Source organism: Lagenorhynchus albirostris, chromosome 2 (assembly GCF_949774975.1).
Source record: "Lagenorhynchus albirostris chromosome 2, mLagAlb1.1, whole genome shotgun sequence".
NCBI lineage: Eukaryota > Metazoa > Chordata > Mammalia > Artiodactyla > Delphinidae > Lagenorhynchus > Lagenorhynchus albirostris.
In genome coordinates this window covers 122,311,255-122,336,286 of record NC_083096.1, presented here as the reverse complement: position 1 = coordinate 122,336,286, position 25,032 = coordinate 122,311,255, and positions in this window count along the sequence as shown.

The following is a 25,032-nucleotide window of genomic DNA, read 5'->3' as shown; positions in this document are numbered from 1 at the left end:
TGGCTCTTCACTTTAATGTAATTTTTAATAATTCTCTTTTTCATTTTAGGCATCCCTTTTCTAAGATGTCTGAACTCCTTAGAGTAGCTGATCTTTGCTACCACCTCTCAAGAAATGATTTATCTGGTTGTACAAGAATAAGAGACCCCCAGACACTATTTTTCAGACCTTGTTTTGACCCACTCAGGAGTTTTCTAATCATCTCAAAAATGATCAGTAACAAATGATATTTGCCTTGAGTAGAAGAGGAGATGGACAACTTGAACTTTATGGGGACTCAGTATTCCCGGAAACTAGGGCTGCTGAGAATTCTCCTACCCTCCCCCACATACACATTTTTGTGTTCCAGATGTTAATAGGTTTATCAGTTAACCAGTAATCTGCAAGGATTACCTCTCCCTAGAATATTTCCAGATAAGATCCACTTCTATCCTTCCTCAATAACTCAGATAAGACCTGTCTCCTCCTTTCTTCAGAATTCCTTTATTTGCCTCTATAAAACCTCAGTCCCCTATCTTTTTCTCTGAGATGTTCCTCATTAATGAACACTGTACCTATATTGTGGCAGCCTGAATAAAACCATTTCCTTAATTGTTCCTTTCATTGTGTATGATTCTTGGTCAGAAGGTCAAAGTCAATACAGTATCCAATTCTGTGTGCTGTTAACATGATCCTGAGGTTATATCAGGTACCAGATGTAAAAATGTCACATCAAATGCGTTGTTTTGTTCTAGAACTCATTTGCCATATAATCCTACCATGAATGTGTCTTCTTCTTCAAGTATAACATCTGATAGTAATGACAAAAGAGTGTCCATTTGTCCAATGTACCAGACTAATTATCAGATCCTCTTTAGCAGTTTTGCCCTTAATATTAGTAGCCACCATTTATTAAACGTGCACTAAATTCCAAACATTTTAGAGTATTTTCTACTTTATCTTCATTTTAAAAATAGGCATGAATATATATTTTTTATAAAATTGAAAGAGCCAAGGATTTTCTTCCTGTTCCCACCCTTTTCAAAACCCTCTTACTAAGATCTTGTTTATAACAAAGACAAGATTAACAAGGAAGCAGTAGGCACTAAGATTCAAGGTAGGAGAAGAGACCAAGTCACTTTCTATATAATAAGCAAAGACTTTTTAGCATAATAGTGGACAGACAACAGGCTAAAACAGGATGCATCTTGGCAGGATTAAAAGTCAAATTATCCTGCAAATGAGCTATCCACAAAAGCTTAAAGAAAAAAAAAAGTGTTCTAAATAGTCTCACCTATGTCCTCAATTTAGGGACCAAAGAGACTGGAGGTAGCTGGAAATGAACTGGAGCTAGAAGTTGAGGTACTCAAATACAAGAGGTACTCCATGGTAGCAAGGCAGAGAATTAAAGGAAAGAATGAGAGGAGTTCAAGTGCATTGAGCTGCTGTGGGGGTAACAGGGGTTATGCTGAGTTTGGAGACTGAAGGACTCATTAGGAACTGAGATGAAAAATTGAAGAGAAGAGAAAAGTCACTTAGGAAGTTCCCTGAGGACTCCTTATGAATAGAAAGATGCATCCCAAACCAGAGAAAGGACTATTCTTTACATTATTCTGGATTCCTTATGTATGCATTGCCAGCTAACAATAAGAGTGTTTAATAGTAAATAGTATAATTACTCCCTTCCACCAGTAAGTGTATCAATAGGATATATTCAGTCCATGCATGCCTGCCTCTAAAACATGATCCATTCATTAATTTTCTTTCTTTCTTTCTTTTTTTCTTTCTTCCTTCCTTCCTTCCTTCCTTCTTTTCTTTCTTTACCTCTCTCTCTCCTCCCCTACTCTTTCTTTGTTTTCTCCTAACTTTTTCCTTTCTTCCTTTCTTTCTTTTTTCTGTTTTTACTACTTTTTTCTCTTTTACCATTGACTACTTTGTCTTTTGTCTCAAGAAGTTGAGAGTTACTAAATAACCTGGATTTAGTTAAGAATAAGGGAATTCAGCGGTCACATAAGTAAAACTAGCAGGATAAATTCTATTAATTCTCTTATGAAAAGTGCCTTGCAGTCCTTGTGATGTACATTTCACAGAACAGTTTTCTGCACAAAGCTTGTGATGTGTCAACATCAGGTTATTTATTTACAATCGTATTTCTTGCTAAGGTGAAAGGTAAGCAAGGAATGAAAGCAATTATCAGTTTTTGTCCACTGGGCCTGTCAATGCAAAGTGTCCCTGTGACACAGCCTGACACTTTTAATGAATTCCCAGGGTTATGCGACATTGCTAGTAACACCCACATCTGTCACTCGGAGATAGGGATTTTCCTTCTGTTCTTGAGCTTGGATGCCAACATTCTTTGTCCCAGCTAATGAGGATCTGACTTTTTATTCTGGAACAGGCCACTTTAATAATGTGTCTCCACAGATCACATTGAACAAACCCTTACAGTGTGATTCAGTCAGAGCTAATTCCAAATACAATGTTTAATAATACTTCAGTGGAACATGCTTAGAAGCTTTTTTTTGTTTGTGGATACAGCTGCATATACTGAGGAGGGAAAAGGCCCTTAGTTAAATGTACCACTTTCCTCTTTACAGCTGCACCGCTTTGCCTTAAGTCCATCTCTATTTGTGCGATTGCTCACTTCTTTACTGACAGGGATTTCTAAAAAACTGTTTTGCTGAACTCTGGCAGAAATGCATGGCTGCCCAGCACTACTTAACAATCTGTGCTGGGTGAGGAAAGCTGGCTTCTAGGAGTCATAGGCTCTTGGCTCTCTCTACTCAACCCGTTCTGTTATGAGAGACCAAAAATAGTGATGAGCAGGATACAAGGTGTGAGCAAACATAGGAAAACCGGGTTTTCTGAGAATAAACCCATAGTATGAGCACTGGATGTGGGTTCAAACAACAGTTATAAGAAAACTTTAGCATCTTAGGAAGAAGGGGCACATTCTCAAGAAGGAATCTGCCTATAAGCCTGTATCTGGGGGGTAACTAGAAGCCCAAGGTATTGGGTACAGTCATAAAATAGGTTGTGAATGCAGTCTTAGTTTGCAAAAGTCTAATTCAGAAGATTCATTGCAGTAGTTGAGCTGGGTCAGGGGAAGTCCAAGTAGTGGGTAGTATTAATGGGTAATATTAACACAGATGTGCAGCCCTGGCCAGATTTCAAGTTCTCAGTCCATTCAAGAGCAGAACACTAGCCAAGAGCTGGAGGGATCACAGTGGATAGGATCCAGCTAGCAAAAGCTATGGAGGGCGTCTAACCCTAGAAAGTGGACTGAGGGTGAGAATGGGGCTTCAGGACCAGTGGAAAGCTTAGGTACCACATTCCAGAACCAAGTTAGATTCCTGATCATGATGCTTTAATAAAGAAGAGGTGCAAGCCAGGAAAGGGCAAGAGAGAATTGGTAAAGTGTGTTAAATTTTAAATAAAGTGTTCATTAAGCAAACTGATCAGTAAGCAAACAGGTGTGAGGTTAAATGACTTTGGCAAAGTGGACTTTTCCCAGGCACAGAGAGAGTAAAAGGGCAAGCTGCAATCCGCTGAGCCCACAGGTGCTTGGGATAAAATCGGATCAAAGGCAGTAAAGTTAGTTCCATGCCCCGGAGGTTGAGGTACCAATGATCTCAGTAGGTAGCTTACCAAGATCAATGTTGGTCAGAAACTAACTGAAGCTTAATGGAACTAAGTGAAGAAAGACTTATTAGCACCAGCAGAAAATGACTGGAAGAAGGCTGAGACTTACTCACAAGGAAAATCATCATGAGGTTCAGAAATAAATTCCAGTAAATCAGTTCAGCTTAAGAAAGACATCTTTAAGATACAGGTTCTGCTTCCACTGCTTTTAGGACAACAAAGATGAGGAACCTAACATCCCCTGATAAATATATTTAATCTTCCTATACTTATGCCATATTTATTACCTTTACTTTTCACTTGAGAAAATCCAAGAACATCTTTCTGAAGATTCCACAGCAGAACTATGATTTAGCATCAAGTATCCTAATTTCTGGAAGGCAGCCTACAGACTTCTGCTTCTTAAACAATCAGTGAACAAGAAAATAGAAAACATAGTGTTAAGGTCACACATCCAACACTGTGAAAGAAACTACAGTTTTGATTTCTACCACAATTTCAGACAAGTTTCCTACAACCTCCAAATTGCTGGTCTAAGTAACTGGAATGTAACTCACCACTTTGTGAGTCCTCACGAAGGACACTTTCTTCCAAGAAGTCCCTAGGGATGATAGTGGTGGTGAGTAAAGGCAGGAAAATATTGGCCTATTAGTCAATGCAAGATTTAGGCAACTCTAAAAATGTGATAATTTGTACTATTTTTCTAGGCGGTGGAGCATGGGCATATGATTCAGACTTGTATAGGACTATTCACTCTCAGCCTTCCTGCACAAATACCATGAAAAGAATTTGAGTGTGGTGGCAGAATTCTGTCACTGAAAGTCTCTAGCTTTGGAATGGATAGCCTTGTGTTTATATCTCCTGGAACTACTACTTATTAGCTGGGAATATAATTTGTACTCTCAAGCCTTAGTTTTCTCATCTTGTAGCACATACAATTTAGTCTAACTCAAAATGTTAGTGGGAGGATTAAATGAGGCATTATGAATTGTCTAGCCCTCTCTCTAGTAGGTAGTAAGAAGGCATTCAATAAGACTGAATTTCTTTTTGTTGCCTCATTTGCCTCTCATGAAAATCACTTGAGGTTTTAGCAGTCTGTACAAAGCTGGAAAGTTCTAAGAGATCAGAAGCTTGGTGCAGACTTCCAGGTTAGGATCCCTTTCTACAGGGTGAATTTTCTGAGAAAAAATTTCTTCCCCTGAGGGCTGCCCCATATGGTTGTACAGTTTGTGCCCTGCAGACCCATTCACAGGACAGACTTCATCCATTTGTCTATTTATGACAACAATTTACTGGCAGATGGCAGTGTTTTGTTCCAGCAAAATCAGTACATCACAACAATTTTCCAACAGACAGAAGTAAAGTGTCTTGAAAAATGGGTTTTTTTAATGTCCAGAGGTGCTTCCTGTGCTAGCAGAGGCATTGAACCCTGAGTTGCCTGAATGTTTTTCAGTTCCATACAGCCTAAAATTCCACCAACTAGATTCATTTGGTTTAATATATATTCTTTAAAATGGATATGTATTAAAAATGATTAACTCTAAGTCATTCATTCCTGATGCAGTCAGGCCTTATTTTTACTACCCTGGGATCTCTTTGGGGAAATATGTCTCTAAATCTCTCTAGAGGGAGATACTATTTCTAGTTTCCAGGGCTGCTTGCTATTCAAACAGATCAGAAAGCCCAGGCTGTGAAGAAATATGAGCAATCCATGGAAAATTGTCTCTCAATACCATTCACCATAACGACTTGCAGTGTAATAATACCATTACAGGACAGTAAAGAACTAGGAACTAATAATTCAATATTCTACACACTGCTTAATATTTCTATTTTATATCAGTATGATTAAGCTATAATATAAAAATATATAAGGGATTCTATGCCATGCTAAATTTAGAGCCCAAGTATAAAATGTGTTCTAACTTACCACTTATCAAAGTCATAATTAAATAAATATAAGATACCTGTACTACCCATGAAACAGTATAGTGTTATTTTAAAGTTGACTTAGATTATTGTAAATGTATATACCAAACTTTAAGGAAAACATGAAAATACTTTTTAAAGAAGTATAGTAGATATATTAAGAGAGGAGAGAAAAGCGAATCATAAAATGCTGTTCCATTCAAACTAGAGAAGGCAGAAAAAGAATGAAAGACAAAAAACAAAGGACTACAAATTAAAAAATTGTTACAAAATTTTTTTTAAAATTATTAAATCAACTATATCAGTAATACATTTAAATGTGAATGGTTGAAATATACCAATTATAGGCAGAGACTATCAAAGTGGATTAAAAAAGCATGACCCAACTATATGTTGTCTATAAGAAACTGACTTTGCAAACACATATCTGGTGTTCGCAAACTATAAAAAGCTTGCGTCCAAACTATAAAAAGTATTCCTAAAACTCAACAATGAGAAAACAAATAATCCAATAAAAAATGGTATGAACAGGTATCTCACCAAAGAAGATAACAGATGACAAATAAGGATATGAAAAGAGGTTCAACCTCAGATGTCATTAGGGAATTGCAGATTGATATGAGTTAGTACTACACATCTATTAGACTGGCCAAAATTCAGAACACTGACAACATCAAATATTAGCAAGGATGTGGAACAATAAGAATTCTAATTCATTGCTGGTGAGAATGCAAAATAATACAGCCTCTTTGGAAGAGAGTTTGTAAGTTCCTTACAAAGCTAAACATATGCTTAGTATATGATCTAACAATAGTGCTTCTAGGTATATATCCAAATAAGTTGAAAATTTATGATGACACAAAAATCTGCACATGAACATTTATATTGGCTTTAGTCTAATTTCCAAATATTGGAAGCAGCCAAGATGTCCTTCAATAGATGGATGGATAAATATTAATACAATGAAATATTAAGTGGTAAAAATTGAGCTATCTGGTCACAAAATGACATGGAGGGAACTTAAATACATATTGCTAAGTGAAAGGAGCCAGTTTGAACAAGCTACATACTATATAATTCCAACTATAAGACATTCTGGAAAAGGAAGAATTACTGAGAAAATAAAATTAGTGGTTGTCAGGGGTTTGGGGATGGGGAGAAAGCAGTAAATAGGTGAAGCACAAGGTAATTTTAGGGCAGTGAAATTATTCTATATGATACTATAATGTTGGAAATATGACATATATTTGTAAAAAAAACATGGAACTGTACAAAGAGTGAACATTAAACTATGACTTTTGTTAATAATAATGTATCAGTATTGCTGCATTATTGTAACAAATGTACTATACTAATACAAGATGTTAATAATAAGGAAAACTGGTGAGGAGGAAGAGGGTATATAAAAACTCTGTACTTTATGCACAATTTTTCTGTAAGCCTAAAACTACTCTAAAAGTTAAAAGCTATTGAAAAATAAATATAAAAGCTATTGAAAAAATATATACTTTAATGTCTCCCTCCACCTTTAGACTATAGGCTCCATAAGGATCATAGCACAATAGTTGTTGAATCAATATCTAATGAATAAATTAATAAAAATCCAAATGTAATGTTAATATCATTTATCCCATCTAGAAAATACCAAGTAAGAGTTTGCAAAATATTACCTTCACTGGGATGCACACACTTACCATTTTTTAGTCCTCTTGGAAATATGTGACATACAGGTATAATCTAGCAAAGTAATTGCTAAATTTTACATCAAGGTAATCAGTAAAGACATTTAACAGAAAATTATATGTGTTGATCAGTAAGTCAGTGTATGGCACATGGAAGGTGAAAATTTTATGAATTACTGAGCCCCAGTTTTGTTCATCTTATTTGTGATAGCTAAAATGGTGGGGAGCCTTTTTAACTCAGCTTCCCTGATGGGCTCTGCTAAGAACTTTCTAACATGGTTCTCTCACTGACCAGAACTATAACATAAACATTTCTTCTAAATCTTTGTTTCATATAAAGATTTTTATGTTGAGGTGTTGATTCAATCACCTGTTCTGTGCTCAGCTATGAATAATATCCCAACTCTTGCATTCACAAACACGTTGCCTTAAACAAAGAAATATTGAAAAACTGCAGATTCTTTTTCTCTGTTACTTTCATTTCACCTCCCATGATATCTTTCTCTTTCTCTTAATGGTTTTTGAACTATTTGGATTTGTTTTACTTCTGTTTCTGTCCCTTTGGAGGACTTTGTATCTCATCAATCAAGAGCTTGTCTCTCCCCCGCCTCCGAGGCAACCTGTATCTCATAAAAACATCCTACCCTCAATGTGTGTGACATCGGTCAAGCCAGAATAACCTCCAGTTGTTTTAATTTGCTTCCATATAAGTTACATCTATGTGTTTCATGTGCATGCACTTGTGTATCTACTTGAAAATGAGAAAAATCCTGACTTTGTACTGGAATGAACTTCAGACATTAACATGCAATTTTTCCCAAAAGTGAAGCTCTGACTAAAGTCATATGAAAAGGTAATGAGAGATCCAGTGTTATAATCATGGATTTCTATTTACCAATCCTATGCTATTTCTACGAACCACTCTGAAATTAGATTCCACTTCTCTATGCAGTATAAGAATGGAAATAAAGATTATTTTTGTTGCCATTTTGCCTGAGGAATTTCAAGTGGAAGTAAGAGTCCCTTTACTCTTCCAATTTCTTGTACTCAAGCTTAGTAACAACTGGAAAGTGTGCTCTGGCGTGATGCCATTTCCTGAGCAGGGGGATGCTAAGTCCCACTCTGGTGCAGTTTGCATTTTAGTGTATTTTGTAAATAAATTCTTAACAGATGGACAGAGCAGCAGGAAGCCAACACCAGGGAGTCAGCAGGTGTAGAGGAAAGCCAGAAATGGACTGGCACTGATGAGATTAACAAAACTAAAATATCTTGGGATTCACACATGCTGCCCACAGAATAAGTTGGCACTGACCAGATAGGGAAACTCAAATCAACGCTGAGCATGGAAAATTTCCATTACTCTGTTCCTATGGGGTACCAGGGTCCCTCCCAGATGGTGACGTCAAAGTTATAAATCCTTCAGAGTGTCATTCTGTCTTCTCTTTCTTCCCTTGAAGTTGTCATGCAGCAGTAAGGTGAGATACAAATTATAATTATCAGGAGCATTGAACTGTTCTTTATTTAACTGCACTAGCCACAAAAGTAAGCAGGGAGGGAGAGAGATACGATCATTGTACCCTATAAATCATTGGTATAATCTCCCAAAGGACTTGAAAGATTTCATTGCCACTATAAGCACATCCCATTCTATTCTCCAACCCATGGCATTGTTTCCCATAATGTGCAACTCTAATAGCTTCATTTTAAGGTCTGTTGCCCTGCTCACACAAAGATGTGACTCTTGCATTAAAAGCCTCCTTCCCACACTAAAACCTGTCTCCCCAAGGATCTCTGCCCTTTGCCTTGCACCATAGGTGTTATCCGATGAGATCATTGTTGTCAACATGGGCCTAATGCTGGCAGGACACCCAGGACCAGTGTGCTGGGAACTTGTCCTGGCCAGGCCCAGAGGTTTCTATATAAGTGTCAAGGTTTCCCAAATCTCCAGGGACTCATAGTCTTCATTTGGAAATTCTGAAATGCTTAATTACATTGCTTAATTTTTTACGAGTTTTGTAAGGGGTGTAGCAAATCCTTGGAGTTCAATATAGGTTCATACTTAAAATCTGACTTTGCCATTAACTAGCTGCCTGATGACGGAACAGTTTCCTAAGATCACTAAACCTAACTTTCCTCACTTTTGAAATCAGGATTGTGAGAATTAATTGAGATCATGTGTACAAAGAACTCAGCAAAGCAACTGGAACATAATAGTGAATCAATAATAGTGTTTTTATTTTCATTTTTATTAGAAATTGAATAGGGTTGGTGTAAAGAACCTGATTTGAAAATTCTTAGGGATCATTGATATACCTGGTATAGGAGATTTCAAAACAGTCATAATGTGTGGTGAGGAGGACAGGAAAGTGCAGGGACAGGAAAGTGCAGGGATAGGAAAGTGAAGGGATAAGGTTGGAGAAAATTAGATTTGGAGGCTCAAGCTGCCTGGAAAGGAATTATGAAATCCACAATGTTATATGGTAAATCCAAGTTTAGTCCAAACTGGTTATAATAGTAATAATAGTAGACAGGCATGCCCCAAAGATTCACCCTCTTATTCTCAGGAGGTTGGTGACAGAATATTATTTATGGTCACACACTGGATGGCCTCCATTTAGCCTTTAACATTTTCTCTATAACCCTTAGAGTACAGGGTGAAGAGAGGGTAGAAGCCGATTATGTGTGACCCCCAGCTATGCTATGTATTCAAACTGTTCTATTTCTATGTGAAATTTTGAGCTATCAACAGCAGTTGATCTATATTAATTCTAATCAACTAAGCTAAAACCTGACTTTTTAGACATCTATACACATTACTTAAAATATAGCTCTAACAGATTTAGCTGAGATGATTTTTTCCAACCAATATTTATCTACATATGTGAAATATAAGAGTAGGATGAGACTCCCAACCTTTTTTTGACAGAAATACTGAAATATTCCCTTAAAAGCTTTTCAACATCCCCCAAGTATTATAAGGATTTGGTTCTAGCTATTCCTGGATGAAATGGCTGCATTGTGGGTTAAAATATATAATTATTGATTTGGATACCTCCATGATCATTATGAAAGTTAAAACGAAGCAGATCATGATTTAGAAACAGGTTAGTGACTAATTTTAAAAAAGCTATTTTATGTGAAGGATGTTTTACGATCTGGTTTTTAGTAACAGTATACACATTGGAAGATCCTGTTTAGGTTAACATTTATGTAATCAATCTAATGCTTTCTTTATTTAATTGATGACCTCTTTATTAAGGGCTATAATCAGAGTGTCTTAATTGAGTTCCCCTAAAGTGGATTCTGAGATGAGGATTTGAGTGCAAGTAGTTCATTTGGGAGTCGATCCCAGGAAACATCAGCAGGGGAATGGGGAACGAGACAATGAAGAAAAGAAAGCCAATAAAAAGTGCACAATCAAGCAAGTTACTACAGTGGTTAACTGGAGCCCAGAGACTGTGGATCCTTCGCTTTTAAATGTGAAAGAAAAGGGTAGAGAATTACTTCCAAGATGATTTCAGTGCAGCCCAAACTGGGATGGGAGGGTGAACCATATGCCCTCTCAAGGTCTCTTCCAATCTTATGATCATATGATTGCTCATTATTGAAAATTGGCTGGTAATTGGTTTGACACAGAGAGGTCAGGATGTGAAGGGGACTGCACAACCTTTGGATTTCATAGTAAAGAACGATGTGTTTATCCCAGCCACATTTCAGAGAGAACTTTTTAAAACAAATTTATAAATATGTCATGCTAATCTTTAAGACTTCTAATTAAGAAAGACTATCTAGGAGTTGGCTACAATTTTGACAGGTAGAGCGGGAGGTTTGGTTGTGATGGAAATGAGAAGGACTCATGATGACCCCTAAATATTATACAGGCATGTACAGCACTGCTTTTTTGTCTGTTTGCTTTTAAACTACCTACATTGCTGATATATCATTAGATACTGGTTTTAGTAAAGGCTTAAGAAGAAAAAAACTTATGCTTCACTTTGCTTGCTTTTTAATTGGAAAAAAATCATTTTTTTACAAACAAATGGAGATCTGATTATAATTATGTAACTTTTTGTACATAATTTTACGTAAGATTAGTCATCCAGAATGCATATTTTAAATGCACTGGCTATCGCTAATTGGCTAACAGTGAATTTTCAAAGTGATCAGTCCAATTACTATCTGCCAAGTTGCAGAGATCAAACGTAGTTTTCTCTTTTTTAGAGTTCTAATGTTTGTAAAAACAGAACATTTATAAATTTATACTCAGAATACTTTTTCTTTAATGCAGCAAACTTAATGAAGATCTCATTTTAACTGGGATGAGGGAAAGAACATAAAAGAAATTAAATAAAATAATCTTTATTTTAATTAATTTTGTTCACAGGACCTCTTAAATCAAACCTGTAACAATATAAAATTTTGGAGCTGAAAAAGATCTTAGTGACTATACTAGTCCAATCTTTTCATTTTGTAGGTAAGATAATCGGGGTTGAGAGAGGTTCCACACCACCAACAATTTGGTGGCGCTAAGTACCCTGAATTAGAATGTGAACTCAAGTGTCCCATCTGTTAAGTTAATGTTCTTTTCACAACACGAATCAGGGATACTAAACTATTTGTTAATCTATTTCAGAAATATGTCTTAAACCTATCTAAATTTGAAAAGCAAGATCTTGTAGTAAGAGATGGTGAAAAATGCCATCTTCCTATTATGTACCTGTAAACATCACCCTGTGAATCTACTGTAGATAAGCTTCAAGGAAGAAGAAGTCAACATCGGGATGCTCATTGTTAAACCTAATGGCTGTCTTTTGAGGTTGACACTAAAGCAATATTTTCTGGCAATTTGATTCAAGATTACCTTAGGAATAGATTTAAATAATTTATTCATTCCTACCAAAGGAAGTAAAATGTTTTCAATACCAAAGAGGATGATAGGTTTTCACTGATCTGGGATTTTCCTTTGGCATCCTCTCTGAATGAAGAGAGTCTTATAACTACTAATAATTGCTTCAAAAGAGATGATTGAAGAAGGGGGCAAAGGAGCTTTCTAGTATCACACAGAACTCTTAAGAACAAGCAAGAAAAAGCCCAAGTTTGTCCTGCGGCAAAAATGATGTCCTCCTACCACCTTTGGGAAAGAGTAAAGAACTGAAAGCTATGCTTTTGTTTTTATTTACTTTGTTGTAATTGTTTCAGTACTTCAACTACACTTTTATTAGGCTGTGAGCTTCGTGAGTGTCGGCTGTGTCTTATTTATCTTCATATCTTTAGTGTCTAGCCTAATGTTTACTATGTAAAAGACAATAAATGTCTCATAAGTGAATGAGTGAGAATATGGTGTAGCTAGCAGCTGTGATAAAATCCATAACCACAGAAATAAGAGTAAAAAGATAGGGCTAGGTGCTAAAGGACAAAGAAGAGAAAAAATATATCAGCAAAGGTTAAGAGAAGGTACTGTAAATGAACAGAATTCAGCTCAGAACTGCCTGAGAGTCAAAGTAAAAAGATCATATGATCTTCACACTTAAAGAGCAAAAAATAACATCTACTAAAATAATATTTTGTAATATTTTATAAGAATATTTAAAAACTAAAATTCAATAAATATCCATTAATCACCTACTACTTTTAAGACGTTCCACTTGGCAATCTGGGCCCATACACAGATAAAATAAAAAGAGTCATCAGTCATAAAAGGGTTATGTAATGGATGACAGAGAACAAACACATACATGAACATAATATTAGACAAGATGTAATACATCATAGAGGAATATGACATGATTCAGAGGAAGGAGGAATCACACATGACTGCAGGGATCATGGAAACATTCTTAAAGGAAGTTTTGTTTAAAATGGGCCTTGACATCTAAGTAGGTTTTTCAAAGTAGGGTGCGAGAAAGCTAAGGAAAAGTTTTTCAGACATAAAGGTAGCATGTGCAAAAGTACTGAATTAAGAGAGTATGTTTCATGCTCCTAGGGAAGTGAACAGTCCTTATAAGTTTAGCGCTCACAAAGGCTTTATGTCAGGAAGTAATAAGAGATAAAGTTGAATTAGTACTTGTAATAGTAGTAGAAATTCAGTACCTCCTGAAGAGAAGTAATTTCGCACAAATCAAATTCAGCATCCTTATCTTGATTCAAAGCTTTTCTTTAATTTCCACTCAGGTTTGAATCCTTTGGCACATCTAATTTTAATAATTAAAGGATTCTTTGGACTACACAGCATCTAGTGTTCTTTTATAATTCATGAACTTGGAAAAGTTTTAATATTGTATGGATATGAATGAGATTACTAAAACAGGCTAACAAGCCATCTGCTTCATGACACACACTTCCATAAATGTCATGAAACTTTATGTTACCATAAAATGTGGCAACAAGGAAGCAACTTTCTGTGGAAGAGAAGTTCTCTAACAGGCATTTGCAGGATACTCTTGTCTTTGCTTGATCTGGCACATCACAGCTATAACAATAAATGCCCTTAATAGAAATAGAGGGAAAATTGACTGTAAACTTTCATAGGAGAAAGCCTGATGCTTTGACCATGGTTTCTATATTCCTGTTCCAACAAAAAAGGCCATTACTATCCAAGTACCCACGCAATTTAGAAGATCCCACAGGTCTTAAATCCTCTTGTTTGGAAGACTCAGATACTAAGCCAGAGAAGAGGGTTCATCTATTTTCTTGGTAATGTATAAACAGTGGATATTTACTGCTCCCTGTTCAGGGCAAAAGTAAATTTCTGATATCTTTCCATAAATCCTGCTGCTATGCTTAAACTGCCTGCTGAAAGAGGTAATCCAGTCCTTGAGGAGGAGGTATTTTATTTCTTCCTTATATGAAGGGGTACCCAGATAAACTCTCTGTACAAAACACCACATATTCATTAAAATCAGGAAGTGAGGCTGTGGTCTGCTTTGGTTCTTGGTATCAGCCATGTCTTTAGAATGAATTACAATTCTGTAGTTGACAGCCAGTTCCCCATTTATCTGTGGCTTGCATGGACTCATCAACAAATCTGCAAACTTCACAAATCTACGGACTCATTTCCATGTGGTTTCAATGTCTTCCCTGTTTACACATACACACAAGAGAGAAGTAACCAGTAAACAACAAATATGCCATAGAAAAGCAATTCTGCAATGGTTCAGGTTTTATGTTCTAATAATGCTCAAATCCAGCTTCCAGGACTCAGTGTACTATATCAGCAATAATGAGTAAAACTACTGAAACTCATTAAAGAACTTACTAATCAGTATACTAATTGAGGCTATCTGCTTCCCATTATACAGAGACAAATCAAACAGGTTACAGTGATTCCCAGAAAACATCTGTGGAAACATGTCAAAATTAATGATAAATAAAATTGAACTCCCTTTGTGGTTGATTATTCATCCAGCTGCATCTAAAAAGTGCTATCAAAGAAAATTATTCATTAGTTATCAAATCAGAATAAAATCTCCTAACCACTAACAGTATAACCTCTCAATTAGAGGTGAACAGGTCTTAGATTAGCCACCTACTTGCACCATATCATGTGAGTTGGGAAAAAAAAATTTGGTCCTTTAGAAAGAAACCTACCAAATCTATTTGAAAAATATAGAGGTAGATAACAACTTTCAGAGTGTGTCTTATAGCAGAAATCAAAATTATCTTTTCCAGAAAGAACTGCCTGGGTTATTAGGAACATTCCTTTAATCAAGGATCTTCTCTTTGGTGAGGCAGGCAAGCTATTTAAGACAACCTAATGGAACATATAGGAAGACCGTATATATAATACATACATATATGTATATATACATGTATGTGTGTGTGCATGAAAAATCATACTATGAAATCAGTCACTCCCTATTGTTACCAAATTAAATATTACCAGGTCACCTTACCCTCCTGCTTAGAACTCAACTTTCCTTTGTTCTTAAAGTTCAAATTCTTGATAGAAGACACAAAGTTCCCTATAAATTAGCCTTGACTTTCCATATTGTCTTCATCTCCTCCCATTCTCTCCTTTACCCTGATACTTACTTGTTTTTCTGTTTTGTTTTGTTTTGCTTTTTTTAATTGTACCTTGATCCCACTAGACTCCGAAGTTCTTTTTATTTGCTGTTCCCTCCTCCTAGTGGGCCTTCCATCCCATGGCCATTCTCACTCTCCACACCTGGATAACTTTCAGTCACTCTTTAGTTATCGACTTAATATAAGTTCTCTTTGAACTGTAGAATATAAATTAGATCTTCCCATAATACACTTTTATTGCACCCTGTCTCTTTGGTAAACTTTTTTACAAAGCTATGGATGAGTTTAATCAATGAATGTTTAGTAGTAAAATTGGTAGGATTAATAGTTAACTCTGTGTGAATAATGATGGAGGGAAAACATGTAGTCCAAGTTTATAGATTGCGAAACTGGATGAAGTATGGTGCTAGTCACAGGGAAAGGGAAGAGTAGGACAAGAACAGAATTAAGGAGAAGGGAGGTAATGAGTTCAATTTGGGGCATATTCAGATTTAAGTGCCTCAAGGACCTCCAAATGGAGATGTCTAGCTCACAATGACATGGTAAGTATAGAGCAAATGTGTAAAATATAGATTCAATACAGTTGTAGAGAAATAAGACAGTATAGATTATAACCCTAAAGCTGGTATAAGGGCTAGGTATAGAAAATGAAATTAAACTGAGAAGCAGCACCAAGGATAGTAAGAGAAAACCCAAGAGAGTTGGTGTCAACAAAGCAAAAGTAATATTATTCAAGAACAGTGTGGTCAACAGTGTCAAACATGACTAAAAGGTTCAGGAAGATACGGACTGACACTGTTTGATATTTATTAACAATGATAACCTTGGCAACAGCAGTAAGAATGAAGTGCTGGGGAAAGAATGAATGATAAGGAAGTAGAAAAAGTAATCTATATAAAAAATTTTGTGAATGAAAGAAGGAACCATAGTATCTAAAGAGGCTTTTATACGGAGACATTTTGTTTTGTTTTTGTGTTAGTTTTTTCCTCTCTGTGTTTTGTTTATTTGCATAGTGACAAAATGTTCAATTGCTTACAGAAAGGAACCAGCAGGAAGCAGAGGTGAGGCTATGTGGGAGAGAAAAATTAGTAAATTAGGTCTTCTGAGAGATATTTAAAAATAAGAGAGAGATGGTTAAAAAAAAAAAACATGGAAAGACCGAGAAGCAGTTTTAAATGCACAGTGGAAGCTGAAGACATAAATTTATGTTGAACCAAACTGTACCATTCTATAAATTCTTCAGCTATGTTAGCACCTCAAATGTAAAGGCAAGATTATTAGATTAATCAAAATGTCTTTCCTGTGCAAGTTTATCAGCAGAACAGGTAATAGAGTTGAAAATAGTGCTAAAAGAGTCATGAAAAGTGATGGTAACTTAAGTCCAATCTTAAGAAGAAATGAAATAAAGTAAGGGCAAGGAGAGGAACCCAATAGGGAAAAAGTAGATGGACCAAAGGATTGGATAACTAAATGAGGATGATCAGCAGTAGCTTACTTAGACTGTTTGAAGGTTAGGAAATTATGTCAGACAATGGAATGTTTGGATTTAGGATTTTAAAAGGGTAATGCTTCCAGATGATGAGAAGGCTCAGAGTATTACCATGGGAATAAGTGGATAAAATGAATGGAAGTAATGATACCTAAAGATGAAGAAGTCAGGGGCCTAAGAGACCAGAATATTCAAAAGCTAGCTTCCCAACACATTTGCCAAAGTCACACAAAGTCCACAGGTCTCTGGGGCAGGGAGTAAACATATGAATTGGGTGTCAATGTCTTCCATGAGTAAAGAGGAATAATCTGGCAGTCAGTATACGACAGTGAAGCAGTAAGTAGACTGTAGAAGAGCCAAATGCCATGGCTTCAAGGATATGTGGAAGCAGTAGTCTTAAATTTACCGTTAACAAAGGAAAAGACACACAACCAAATCTCTAACCCTGTAGGAAAATGACTAAGAAGCTAGAGTGTCCATCCATGCATCTTTCTCTATGCCAAAGTCAAACACAATTTACTGAATCTATGAAAGGGCTAAGGAAGTCACCAAGGAGTCTTGGGATCAGTGAATGAAAAGGTAGCCTATAGTCCAAACATGGCTCAAAAATGCATTTTGGTTTGTACAGTTCTTACAAAAATAGAATTTGATAATCTTTAGTCAGAGCATATAGTTTTTGCTTTACCATAGCACTGACCACTCCCTATTTTCTTAAAGCTGACATAATAATTCCCATATGCACACTACATATTCCCAGCATCGGCACTGAGTATTCAACACCTGCTCCAGATTTTTTTTTTCCAGGAAGAAAAAGGGAAATTTTTCTGTTTGCATTCATTCTTAGTTCTCCAGGAAAATCCAAAAATGATTTTGGGTGGCCCACAAAGCTTGTGTGTACTGATAGGATGAGCAGGTTAACTGTGTTAGTGAGAAAGGAAACTGAGGTCAAACAGTTCTCTGAGTTGATGGCAAATTAGACATCAATTGATATGAAATCTCTAAGCTGGGAGTCAGTCAGAAACTAAGCAATAGGCTTAATCATTGTGTAGTTAAACATAGGACTTCTAGCTTAAAAGGCAGAAGTAAGGCTATCCTGTGTAAAATAACTTGCAACCATTAGTCTCAGGGCACATTATATTGGGTTGGCCAAAAAGTGCCTTCAATTTTCAAAGTACCTTCAAAGTAAAAATAAAAGACACATTATTCATTCTCACCAAGAACTTTATTGAACAACGTATTCACCCTTTTGTTCCACTATCTTCTTCCATTTTTCAGGCAACTTCATAATGCCATCTTCTCAAAACTTTTTATCTTTTTGAGCAAAGAACTGTTCCAGGTGCCTTTTACAGTCTTCCAGGGAATTGAATTTTTTCCCATTAAGAGAATTTTGTAAAGACTGAAATAAATGGAAATCTGAGGTGTAATGTCTGGTGAATATGGCGGATGAACCAAAACTTCCCAGCCAAGCTGTGGCAGTTTTTGTCTGGTGATCAAACAACCATGCAGTCTTGCATTACCCTGATGGAAGATTATGCATTTTCCATTGACTAATTCTGGACGCTTTTCATCTAGTGCTGCTTTCAGTTGGTCTAATGGGGAGCAGTACTGTTGGAATTAATCGTTTGGTTTTCCGGAAGGAGCTCATAATAGAGGACTCCCTTCCAATCCCACCATATACACAACATCACTTTCTTTGGATGCAGACCGGGCTTCGGTGTGGTTGGTGGTGGTTCGTTTTGCTTACCCCACAATCTCTTCCATTCCACATTATTGTACAGTATCCACTTTTCATCGCCCGTCACAATTTGTTTTAAAAACGGAATGTTTTCCTTACGTTTAAGTAGAGAATCACATGCGGAAATATGGTCCAGAATGTTTTTTCGAGTAACTTACGTGGAACCAAAACATAAAGCAATTAACGTAACCAAGCTGGAGCAAATGATTTTCAATGCTTGATTTGGATATTTTGAGTATGTTGGCTACCTCCCGCGTAGTATAACGTTGATTGTTCTCAATTAATGTCTCGATTTGATCGCTATCAACTTCAACTGGTCTACCCGACCGTGGAGCATTGTCCAGTGAGAAATCTCCAGCACGAAATTTCACAAACCACTTTTGACACATTCGATCAGTCACAGAACCTTCTACATACACTGCACAAATCTTTTTTTGCATTTCAGTTGCGTTTTTACCTTAGCATAATATGCTGAAAATGTTGCTGTTTTACTTCCATCTTCAACATTAAAATGGCTACATAAAAATTCACCAATTTTGATGTCTTTTTTAAAATGCATGCTGATATGACAGATGTCATGCGTAATCTAACAAAATTGTTTCAAATGAAGGTAAAGACAACTAAGCACTACTAGAGCCATCTTACGGAAAAAAACAAACGAACATTTTGGCCCACCCAACATATTAAGATGGATGAGAAAAAAGTATCATGGTGCATAGATATTCCTAGGAAAAACAGAGAGGAACACTAAGTTGACATTGCCAAATGACTTTCCAAACCAGCTGTGAATATTGATCAATGTTTTGTGACATAAGCATGGCACACAAAAATAAAGAGTTAAAAAGCAAAAGAATAACAGCCAACACAGACAATGCTGGTAAATGCTTGCAAGGAAAAGCAGTTCTCTAGCATTCGTTTATTTATTCATTCAACAAATATTTACTGAGCACTATGTTAAACTGAGTAGTACACTAAGCACTGAGGCCTGGTGAGCAAAACAGAATGAGCTCTTGCTCTCATGGAGCTTATAGTCTACCCATATACTTGATGTAGTGTTTCTAGAAATCTGATTCATCATCATCTAAGAGTTAGATAATAGCAACAGTTGAATGAGGTAAAATAATACACACACACACACACACACACACACACACACACACACATACACACCTGGAAACATGCAGAGAGCAGTAATATTAACATGCTATATAGTTTATGCTCTTTCAAAGACCTAAGCTGGAAAGCAAAAGCAAGAATGTATTTTCTGTCCAAAAAAAAATGGTCTAACTTTGAAAGAGATGCAGAAGCTAGAAAACAGAATTGAAATTTTATAGTATAAAATATTTTATAACCATTACCCCACTAGAAAAATAATAAAAATTGTGATTAGGAATCATTCTACATAGACAAACCTACTATCAAAAAGGGAGATTAGAATGGACTTTCAGAATTAAAAAGGGCTGAGATTACACATCTAAAATGAGATGATACACTTAACTGAGGAGGCTTTGGTACAGCTTGCGGTGAAAGCTGTAATAGGACCCAGAAAAATAATCCCTCTGGACTCCCTATGAAGCTCCCAACAGGTCCTCAGAGAAAAGTGACCTTGTGTCAGGTGTGGTGATGATCAGCCTTTTAAGCAAACAAAAAGGTCACTCTGACACCAGGGAGTGTGCCATTGTCTCCCCACTTCTGTCCTCTGATCCTGCTGCAGTATTTTCCCACCTAGATGGATGGTATATGGCAAAAGGCCCAGACTATTCATGTGCTTGATGGCCTACTAAATTGTTCACTAATGTTTTTGACGCTGGCTCTATAAGCTGTCATGGCAGCCATTTCTGTTACAGATTCACTCTTTGCACAGCGTCCCCTTTGACAGTGAGTAGTATAAAAGGGCATTGAAATCAAGACTCAAAAACCCCTTCTGCCCAGGATAAAGGGACTTCCTGGGGCCACTTCAAGCACTCTATTACACAGCTGAATGAGATAAAAAAGAAAGCAAATCCTGTTGATGGTCATTCAGAAGCAGCCAGATTGCTCTGCTGTGTGCTTCCCCATAGATCTCCAATTTATCACCATTGTCTAATTTTCACAGAGCACTGACAGCACATAGTGTAGTATACAGAGACCCCTGAGCAGTCAAAGCCTTTGTGAAGAGCCGATATATAAGAGAGATCTGTGATGGAGAACCCTTCCTGGGAGGTAGGTTCGTGTCTGCTCAACCATTTGTTTTGTGTGTTGGTTAGCTTAATATTATTCACAAAGAAAGTTAGGGAAAGCAATTTTCTCCATTTGAGAATCACCAGCATCCTAGAAGCCTAAATCACTCATCTTTACAGGAGTGGGCTTAATGTAAAGATAGGATTTTCAAACAAAGCTTGATGACTACAGCAAGTGTTTCTTTAAATCAACTGCTTAAATATTTATTAGGTATAATGGAGTCTGACTTCATTTTTTAAAATATTTGATTACTGACAGCTTTCAAGCCCCAATCTCTTCCCCTTCTGCCCCACATGTGGGCAAGCTAATAGGAAGCCAAGTGTCCCTTTTTCTTTTGACACTGGTGGGAATTTGAAACCATGCAAGCCCTAATCCACATATGGGAACCCTCATCCCAGGTCTACCCCCTATCCACCATAAAACTCCAACCTACTTGTTACTCCTGCTCTCCAAAATCATTTTTGGACCTACTTAGGAGCCTTTCCTGCTCTCTCCAGAAAGCCTCATTATTTGCATACCAAACCTTTTTAAACACTGTTGAATGTATGGCATCATCATTCTCAACACCCAAACCAAATTTTGGGTGGAGGGTCCATCCCAACCCTTTTGGGTGGAGGGTCCATCCCAATTTTAATGACTACAACATTAAAAATTATCAAGAGAATAATAATTTTAATAAAATGACTGACAGCCATAACTTATAGCTAGTCTGTCAGTTCCCTATTTTCTAAAGCTAAGTCCTGTCTTGTCCTAGACACATGCAGACTAAAGAGGAAAAGGGGTTGGTATAGGGCCCAGATTACTCCACAAGGCTAGGGGAAGATTGAAGCCTTTTTGTCAGTTATAAGTAGAGTTTCCTTTGGGAAACTATTGCCTCAGTTTATCCTTTGACTGAATTTTCAAGAGTGACCTAAAAAGATGTCAATAAAAAGATGTCAATAAGAAAACACACTCTTGCCCTCAGAGTTTCCATAAATGTATTAAGAAACAGAATAGGAATAGAGACAAAAGTTAAGTGAAACTTGTCCCACATTGGCTGGCTGATTGCCATTTGGCCTTTCCATATTAGAATAAAAAAAACAGTTGATCTAGCTAGAATTCACACAGTGTGGCACTTCAGATCTCAAGAATACTGACCAGAGCAACTAGTAATGGAAATAACACCAGATGTGGAATGAGACAGAGGTTTTAGTTTCAGCTCTGCCAATGACCACTTATCTGACTTACTTTGGTCAATTCATTTAACTAAGCCTCAATTTTCCCTCCTGTAAAGTGGTGATAGTATTTATGTCCTGGCTAGTTCAGATACTTTGAGTATTAAAATAGCATAACATACACAGAAGTCCTTGGTAAAGTGTTACACAGCACAAACATACCCATTTTTTAAATCTCTGCACCATACACCTGAGAGCATCCCTTATGCAGAACTCCATGGGTCTTACACAGAGACATTTAATTTTAATTTACAAGCAATTATAACAAACTTGCTATTCTGACTCTTAAGTCTTTAGCAGTTTAAAAGTGGAAAATTGGAAAAAGGAAGAGCTTCTTGATTTTCCATAACATTCATAATCACTATTATGAACTTCGAATACAACATTATTTTACATAAGCACAGGGACAATGAGAGCAAAGGGGTAGCTGATAGATAACCTAAGAGAAGAGGAAGAAACAAGTCGTAGTCATCAGCCACAAGAATTCAGAAAGTCCAGAGAGCTGAGAAATGAGCTTTATGTACTTTGATTGGTTTTGTTTAATCACAGCAAATTGTAGATGGTCCTGGAGAAAAGACCTTCTCCTCTTTATTCATTAATTACTTATTCATTTATATATTTATGTAGAGATATTAGACAGTATACAAAAGTGTTTTAATTATTATTACATTTCTTACATAGGAAAATTAATGCTAAATCAATTAATGGGGGAAAGGTGCAAGTTAACTAAAACTTTTGGTAATTATTAACCTATTCATTTAGAGAATATGAATCATGCAGAATAAAGTATATACAAAATTCAAAAGTAAAGAAACAAATTATTCAATTCCATTTGCTGAAAATTTACTACCAGCATCTACTTGTTTGCAAGTTTTATTTTCTCTTCAAAACCAAACACATTTTAGTGAAGGAATAGGTTATCATGCCATTCAGAACCTCTTCCACTAGCAAACAAATCAGACCAATCTCAATTTTAGCAGATGTCAACCACTAGTTCAATAAAACAACTATAAATATATTGATAAGATGTACAAGTAAATTCAACAATAAAATAGTTATTTAAATCTATGTTTATATCTTCCTATAACATATAGAAATTATATTTTAACTCGGCTACTTTTTTATATCAATTACAACTTTCTTGTAGTTCTCATGGGTATGTCATTAGGCTAGATCATTTCAGAGATGATAGCACTGAAAATTTCTGGGAAAAACAAAGAAGTGGAAGATACTTATTTAAGATCTTTTTAGTGCAATGAACTATATAACTAAACCATAACTCTACCATATTGTTCTTTTCTACATTTTTTTTTGAGTCTAGGGAGTGAGAGCAAATGACTATTGTTAAATCATTTGTTTGTCACATCTTCCTACAAAACATATGGCCATGGCCACTGCTATGGCATCCCTTCACTGTCTTTCAGTAGAGAAAGAAACAAATATATGCACTAAGACAAGAGCATGGTCAAGGAACTTCTTATGGGAAATAATTTTCTATTTTATGAGAAAGTACAGTTAAAATTCCATTTTTTGTGGAGTATAAACTCTTGTGACTAAACATTAAAATATTTATTCTTTGAAAGGTAAGTAATTTATATAATTCTTAAAATAATTAAACACTGAAGCTTTAATGAATTAAATTCATATGAGCAAGTCCAAAATTAAAATATGGCATAAGGGAGTAATCCATGTTACTTTTCTCTCTTTTTCATTTTTTTCTAAAAGGGTACTATTCAAAATTGCTATCTTCTGTTTACTTAAAAATTGTCTTGGAAATTCTTTTATGCAAAATTTCATACTTAGTCTCATCTTTCTACAGCTTATATGGGTTGAGGAAATTAAGAAATAAAACATCATAATGCAAGTAAAAAATTTGACAATGTCAGCACTGGGAAATGTCCCCATAGTATATACAATGATGACCTACATTAGACAATATCCTCTTTCTCTGTGTCCCTGAGATTTCTCCAGTAAGTAAGGAAGCCATCTGAGCCCCTGTCAGACGCCAGGCACCGTGTGAGATGTTTTCACATATCTACGTGCTGAACCAGCTCAGCAATCCCAAGAAGGAATGTTCTCTTCTCTTTAGATGAAGAGACAGTGAGGCTCACCCAAAGAATAAACAAACAGCTTTTACAAGGTCACAAAGATTGTAAGCAACTGAATAGGGACTTAAACATAGTTCTGCCTAACTTCAAGCCCTATTACTTAAGGATTTGCCTTTGGTTGACTGATTTTTCAAGTGAAAACTGTAACTCTACATGGCAGAAACCAGGATTCTGCTATCAGAAGCCTCTTCCAAATGAAAATGGTATCATTCTTTCCCTTTCTCTTTTAATGGCCATGTAACTTATCTACTGACATAAAGTTATCACATATTTATATGTATTATTCTATAAATACATATAGAAAATAAAAATGTTCTATGCATCTTTATTATTATAGGAACACTGAGAGGTATAGCTAAAAGAATAAGTATCATTATTATTTTCTGGGTTTATGTCTCAACTACAAAAATAATGAACAGAGTTTGCGTTGTAAATCATCAAATGTACCCTTGAGGAAGAAGTCCAGGTGCTGTGGGTCATTGGAAAGCATCCTCCGGGCCTGTCCCTGTTTTAAGTATCATGGCATGAATGACTACAACATACAGTGTATAATCAAGTGGTGGAATGTCTGGTTTGAATTATAAAACCTTTAGGAATTTAGAGGAGAGATTAATGAACAAAATTTATAAAGGTAAAGAAGCAAAGTATCTCTTAGATTTGGTTGTGTGAATGCATGTACTGTGAAAAGTTATTCTTTTTTAGGGTGCATTAGAATTTCTCATTTTTAGGAAAGCAAAATTCTCAGCAGGAAGAAAATCCACAAGAGGAGAACATCATTGGGATGACTCAGTTGAAATATGTAGAAAGTCATAAATTGAAGTACAGAGACCATCAGTTTCCTTTATTAGAATCAAGGGAAAAAAAAAAAGCAATGTTTCTGCTGGTCTCCTGTGCTCACACTGGATCAAGCAAGAGGCACCATATGATAAATGGCCACAGCATACTTAATTACATTCCTTAATTACTTGGAGATCTGTAGTAGCAATACTATTTCACATGGGTCCATTTTATT